We start from the raw sequence: 7,599 nt of genomic DNA, 5'->3' as shown, positions 1-7,599 counted from the left end.
TCTAGACCTTATATCCTGATTGCTTTTAGAGTCGTGGGTCTCTCGTTCTTTTCTTAGCTTCTAGTTAGAATGGGAATAGTCTAACAACCATCGCATATGTACTGTTTTTCCTCCTTTCCTTCCCTGGAAAGAATGGATTGTTATCCTTGGAGAGCTAATGGTACTGGACTGATAGCGCACTGATTGAACCGAGACTGGGCTGAGACAGCTAGGATGGAATCGAAAGCATCTCCGCTGACTAAGATGATAGGGGAATGGGAAGACAGCCTGCTCTCCTTACCAACAGGACGAGAGAGAGTCATTCCGCCCTAAAGGAGGATTGATTACCTGAGGAAAAGAACGTGCTTCAGGAAAGAGGATGTAAAGGATTTTTCTGAGAGAATATGATATCACTAAAGGGAGGATTAGCGGGGCTAAGCTAATAAACTAAGGAGAAAGATCAATCAACGGGATTGAATCTAAGGCTGAACCTAGAAAGATGAGCATCCAACGGGAGAGGGAGGAATAGCAAGGCAAATAGCCTATATTATAATAAGAAATTGCAATCGCTGCCATTAAGAAAGACAGCCTGGGGCACGAAGCCTTTCCTTCCTTTTCTAATTCAGCCCTTGGCGAGTTAGTCCAAGAGATGTTCGCTGAGGAAGAGGCATTCAGAATCGAACAAGGAGACAACCGTTTTCATCTTTTCAGGAAGTCAATCAATAGTCTAAGATATACCCACGGGCAGTCAATCCGATTACTTCTAAGCTAACTTGAATCAGCCTTCTCCTCCTTATGATCAAACCCTGTTATGGAGACTTTGAAAAGCAGTCTACGGCACCTAAACAACCGCTAGTGAGCCTCGTTATGCCCACCTTTGGAGCAAAAAATCCTATCAAATCGTCTACTACTCAAAACATTTCAGTCCTCTAGGTGGCAGATCCTCGAGAACCGCTCAACCCTTTTCAGGAAACTACTTATGCTACGCCACCCCAAGCAGCGGTCGGGGCGCCCATCGACTGAAGGCGGGGTAGGATTCGATCCTATTTGTTTGGCAACCTTCCACCCCATTCATTTTTTCTCTCCTTACACGCGAAACAAGGAGTTTCGATTCTCTTGAGATCGGGCAGCGGTGGGATTTCCATCGAAATGCACCGGTCGCTTCAATTCTCATTGCAGATTGGACCAGCCTTTGAAGCCTGAACTCTGACTTGTTACCCGGATGGGAAACAGTTCGAAAGTAGCTAGTCTTGTCCTCTTAAAGGCCACTAATCTTGCCTGTTCCCTGGGATGTCTTTCCTGGTTAAAAAACCTCTACACCTGTCTCGACTAAACGACCAACATGTGTTAAGCATAACACATGCAATGAGTACTTGACTTTATCAAGTAAGCTATTTATAAAGCTTAGCACTTCGCTCTTCGTGCAGGCTGGAAGGCTACACTCACTAGGCTTCGCTAAACCTGGTCTCGGGTATCCCGAAGCGTATATATGGTAATGCCGCAGGTGAGACCGTGGGATGGCGATTCTTTAGAAAGATTGGATTTGAAATTTCTGTATATAAGCTAATTCCCGCACCACATCTTTCATCTTACAACCCCATAGGGACATCTTCTAAGTACTTGACTTCTCGACTTCTTACCTGTATTCCTTCTCTTACTAGCCTAGCTTGAATATTTCTTTCTAAAAGACTAACGGCAAAGATTTTCTACCTCCTGTAATGTAAGCTCGTTACGCTTAACGCCCACTTACTTAAAGACTCGTTGGTTCACGACTCTATAAATGAAAATCTTAATTTGAGTCGTTACCTACAGAAGCGGTTGCCCTTCTCCGGATTTACCCGGTGAGGGTGGCGCTTGTGAGTCAAAGTTGACACTTTCCATGTATGGATCATACCTTTGGCATCCTGGGACAGTAGCCCCAGGTACTGATGAAGTGACTCCCGGGTAGAGAAAGAAAGTGCTGGCAGAAAGGAACTCTCAAAGCATGGGGTTTCGCCGGGCGAAGCTCCTATCCCCAATGTTGTCGGCATTTCCGTTCTTTGCATGTTAGCACTTTTACCTGACCCTTCGTCACTACTTTCTGATCATGTGGATGCCGCTCTTAGAGAATCCGCGAAAGGAAAGGACACTGTGAGGGAGATGGGTCCTAGCTACTTCTTTCATACCAATAAAGAGAAGAAGGGATGCTTGCTATCATTCCAGTGCCACTGTCCAATCAGTGAGTCCTCTTTATTTAATCTAATTCCCAAGCAAAGGATTAGAAGGTAAGGTGCCAAGTTCAAGGCAAAGCTTAGTCGGATTCTTCCCCTAGGTTAACTACCTTTAGCTTTCGATAAGACAGTTCAAGCAGAAGACTAACTTGAGGATGTCACGTGGAAGCTTTCCTAAATCCATTTGACCGGAGCCGGAAAACTACTTATATATGTAAGGATATACCACCCTGTGAGCCTTCCCAAATTCAACAGATTCCACTATAGCAACTAAACTCTTCAGATCAGGAATCGCCTTTCTTATCTATTTTCTTTCACGCCCTGAGCCTGAGCTAACTCATTTATCTTTCGGTCTAGTCCAGTTCGGCGTAGCTCCAAGCGAAAACATCAAAGAATTTTCTGAGTAGATCCATGTACTGTCAAATCTCTTTCATTTGAGAAGCTTGCACTTAGGAATACAGGGCGAGGATTGTCAACAGGCCCGAGATCCATTTACTTGACCTCGTCCTATGTAGGGGGCACAGGCTCTACATCCTATTCTTGAACTGACTCTCGTCTCTTTGCTCTTTGTTTGACGGAGACAGAGTTTATAGACATTTGGAAGAGATCTGAAAGAAAGATCTCCAGAACTTTCGGCGTCAGACAAAGTTTTCGGCGCAGGGAGCGGAGTTGGCAGGTAGCCCAAGCCTATGTTTTATGAGATCGACGTACTGGCCGGCTAGCCAAGCTTCCCTTTCTTCTTCACTTAGATGCGGCTCGAGGGGCACTTTTCTGCCTCGACCGTTCTTCACTTCAGCCCGACAGGCTCCTCAAGGTCATAGCCCATGTCCTTCGCTTCTTTGCAATCGGACTTTTCTCTTTCTTATCTCACCATCGGTGACGATTCTTTCCAGCGTAGAAGAAGACTTCCGGGCTACCCTGTGAAAGATGAGGAAAAAAACCTTCCATTGAGAGGACGAATGTCGCTCCATTAGGGTCCTCTGCCTGAGAAGGTTGCTGTAATGCAGGAAGTGGCATCTTTACCGAGAGTTGAAGTAATTCCCCCAGCCCCAGTTTAGAGATTTCGTCAACGGGGTCATGCTCTTTGAGATAGCGTTGACCGTAAATCCCTTAGCTTTCGACTTTGGGATTCGGAGAGGTCTACGAACCTGTGCTTCGGCTTTCGCTGGCGGGCTTTCGTCATCCATCCATCCATCACTGTCTGGGCTGGGCTGGGCCGTCGTTGTAAAGACGCGCATCCGTACAGACAGTATGCCTAGACTCCTTTAAAAAAGGGCTTCTTGTCGGCAAATACCCAGTTTATCCCTTCTCATCAACGTATTTGAAGCATTGATGAAGGGTGGAAGGTACCACACTGTGGATCCAAGCAGGAAGTTTAGGAGGTGTCACCGTCAATCACGTAAGAAGTGACCTCAGTCTTCAGATCCCATGTTTGGCACACACAAGAGACGAATCTTGCCGATGGCTCTTTGCGAGTCGGCATTGTACCCCGGAATAGTCACCTTGGTCTGACTTAGCCGGCTCGTAGGAATGAATTCCAAGATCGGCTAGGGCCCGCAGTGGCATCACGTTGATGGAGGCCCCAGGGTCGATCTCTACCCGCGGTAGCCTTCTTTCTTTCGCCGATGTCACCAGAGGCCGCTTATGTATGCTTCTTCCTGTCCAGCAAGATGTCTTCTGTCGAGAAGGTTATATCTGCACTCTGGACTTTCTTCATTGGTGCTTCCATGTACTCATCTTCGATGCTTTGAACTTCCACCCTGTTGACATGTAGGGCATACTTTTCTTTGCTTCCTTCCTACTACTAAGCTGCTTTCTTTCTTTATAGGCTAAAGCCTCCTATCTACGGTAGCTGACGCAGCAAGACCCGAGGAATCGGATACGGATCTTTTTCAGTCTCTTTCGCTGGGGCAAAGCAAAGAGGGAGGCCCTTAGACAAATGGGCTTTCGGAAGAAGGCGTCGTCCGCTGATGATCTTGAGGTTGGGAGGCGGGTCAGGGGGAGAATGCTTGTGGATAGCCCGCGAATACTCCTTACTTAGGCTTTCCCCCCGGAAGAGCTGATGCTACTTACTAAGAGACTTCCTTTAGTGAGGAGAGAACTATAGGCTTTAGCCCAAAGACAGAGTCAGGGATTTCTTAACAATCTAGTCCCTCCTGAAATAAGACAACACAGGGGGTGGAGTGAGCCTAGAGTAGAATAAGACTCCCTCAGAGACTCTCAACTCATACCAGGGCAGGCAGGGAAAGACTGAGACTACCGATACCGAGCCGGGGTTGATGAAAGATCACAGGATAGAGACCCTACGGTTGGTCTCTATGCCTGCTTCACTTCGTAGCATTAAGGGGACAGTGCAATGAGGGAAATCGACTAGGAACGCGATGTCTTCCCATAAAATGAAGAGTGGAGGGGACTTTGCCCTTTTCGATGGGGTCAAGCTTCTTGTATCGGGTGAAGAGAAGGGGGTGGTAGGCTTAGTAGGGCTCGAACCTACAATATCACCGTTATGAGCGGTACGTTTCAACCAATTAAACTATAAGCCCCTACGGATCTCTACATGCAATTCGCTCACTTCGGGAAGAGGGAGGGAGGAGGCCTTTGCTCTATCTGCTTCTTCCTCTTCCCAGGAATGAACAATTGGATAAAAAAATGATTTTCTTCTTTGTTTGTATTTATATATAATAAAATAAAGATTAAGCAAGCGGCCCTTTCGTGACCCGCCGGTACGCTTTCCGGCTCGCAACGACTCAAACGGGCGGGGGCTATCTATTTGCTTGCAATGCGGGCTGTTCGCCTTTCGGAAAGGGTTCGCCTATTTGATTCAAAAGGCGCTACTAAACTACTAAAGTACAGCTAGTGTAGAATGCCGTTCACCCCGAAATCCCTTCTTCTTCAAGAGCTCCCTATTCTCTAGCAGCCCCTTCTTTCACAGCTCCTTCTCAAGCACTTGCCATTGTCTGGAAATTTGCCTTGCCCCATTCCCTTTTCTTGTTGGAGGGGCGCATCAATTCCTTGCCTTTGCTCTCATTGCTGCTTGAAGTCCAGTCTTTTTTTTAAGTGAAATCCCAAAAATGGAAAGAGTCATTGTCGGGATGGAAAGCTACTCTTCAACCACTTATTTTAGCGCTATGCACCTAAGCTCAGTCTTTCTGGCAGCTATCTTGCTAAAAAGTTCCTTTTTCTTCTCTCTTTATGCTCGAAATCGTACTCATTCGACATCTAATTCCATGGGCTGGGCATAACCTCTTTAGCTCATTTTTCTCTTTCTTTGACTTTGAGGAAGATCCCACGAATCGTCTTCTATCGACATCGTCTGCTTACTCTTATCGTACGCTCTACCCAACCCAAATCGTCTGGTACTTTGTCCGCTCTCCCTTTCCTGGTGAAGGAGAGAGAGTTTTACAAGCTGATGCAGCTAAGAGAGTCTCGTTGAAAGCAGGCCCTTAAGACTGACTGCGACTTTGACGACTATTTGAACTAGTTTCAAAGGCTTGATGGACCTTTGGGAGTGAATCTGGCTAGGGCGCCCTCGTAAGGCGTAGGGTAGGGATTTGAAACCGTAGCGTAGGCGAAACCTGGCAGCCCGCCCAGAGTTTGACCTTATCCGGTCCTGGAAGGAAAGCGACTCTTTTCTTTTTCACCAGGAACATGAACGGCATTCGTCAGACTTGAGCAGTAGGTTTCGACTCGGTCAGCTGTAAGGATGAAGATTGACTTCAGCTAAAGAGAATGAATTGACTTCGGGTTCACACCGATCAACGAAAATAAATAAAGAAATGACATATATAAGAAGAAAAATCTTTCAGTAGGCTAATCTTGACAGTTTCCATTTTCTATTGAGAAAGCGGCAGGCCCCAAGAGCACTCCAATAAGTGCACCGAAAGGGCTGCCGTCCGATGGGTACACTATCGACAGGTGTGTCTGGTCTAGTCTAGTGACTCTCTTCCTACCGCTAGGAGTGAAAGACCCTATTTCACGCCTATAGACGAAATCTGTCATACCCACTCACATTCTTTCTAGTGAATAAGCAGCGCCGGGCTTGGTATGGATACGTATCATCAAAGCTTCGTTTCCTTTGTTCGCCCCGTTCTAGTTCCCTTTTTTGGCTTTATTTTAGCCCACATTGATCAATAAGAATAGCAGTCGTATAGGTTAGCGCTTCCTTGCTTGCATCCTTTCCTCTCTTTCTTAATGAAATAGATATAGATGTCTCGACTGCCGAATCCGTATCCTGCAAACAACTCGATTCTGTTGATTTACTGTCCATTTGTCCTTCAACCGGATTAATGGTCAACGACTTTGACAGCCTTTCCTTCACACAAGGTTTTGAATCCCGCTTAGGACAGAAAGGGGGAGTAGCGAGATTACGATTCCTTCGTGGGAAATCAACGAAGGCAGTCGCTCCTGCAGCTTTTTTGTTAAGGCCCCAGCTCTTAGCCCGGTTCTTCTCCACCAGCTGCCTTTATCAGCTGCTATGGTTCCCTTCCCGAATGCGAATCTCTATCTCTTTGCGGCTACAGCCTATTCTAGCCTATTCTAATAGGACCCATATTCAATTTCTTAAGTGACTTCTGAACACTAGCTAGCTCTGGACCTACCTATCTTAGCCATGAGCTATCACCAAGCTGAGTTGAAAGAAAAGTGAAAACATGCCTTAAAAACTTATCTATATCTAAACGCGCCCGGTTTAATGAGAAAGAAGCTAGATCATGCCTATGTGGATGACTTGAATAGTCGGGTTCAAGCCCAGCAGGAGTGCATCCAGGCCAGGTTATTCGCAGGGAATATCAAAGACTTTAGGAGGAGTTGGTTGAGGGCCTATATTTCTTAAATAGAGTGACTGGCCCCTAAAGGGCGGAATTCCTTTACTTCTATCTCTGTTGGTTGGCGATTTGCCTTTGAGCGAGTAAATCCTATCAGCCTGTCAGCTCAGCCAGTGAAGTAACTTCCGTTCTTGGTTCACTTTACGATGTAAAAGTCTATCTTCTTTTTATTTTAGTTCTTTCCTTCCACCCCCTATGATAAAGCTTTGAAAAACTGCCCTTTCGTAGTCAGAATTTCGTGGAAAGAAAGTTCGAGGGAAGATTCTTTAACGTTCGTGGCAGTGAAGTAATGAATATTATTATTATTATTAACTCTTTTTAAGGAGTGAAGCGCGTTTCTAATGTAAGCAAAGACTCTTTATTACGGTCTCCGGAGAGAGGTCTGAGAAAGATCACCCCTGCGCGGGGACCTAAGCCCGGAATTCCATTGAGGAAGATGAAGAGTCTTTCGATTCCTACATCTTCCCCCCAATCGTTAGTAGATATTATGGGCCTTTGAATTCCTTGCTTATGGATGGGAACATGCCTTCTGTTAACCTCCCCTCCGGAACTTATTCAACCAATTAGTCAATCCTTTCACTCTGCCT

Source organism: Arachis hypogaea, unplaced genomic scaffold, assembly GCF_003086295.3.
Source record: "Arachis hypogaea cultivar Tifrunner unplaced genomic scaffold, arahy.Tifrunner.gnm2.J5K5 arahy.Tifrunner.gnm2.scaffold_22, whole genome shotgun sequence".
NCBI classification, from domain to species: domain Eukaryota; kingdom Viridiplantae; phylum Streptophyta; class Magnoliopsida; order Fabales; family Fabaceae; genus Arachis; species Arachis hypogaea.
This window is presented reverse-complemented; position numbering follows the sequence as displayed.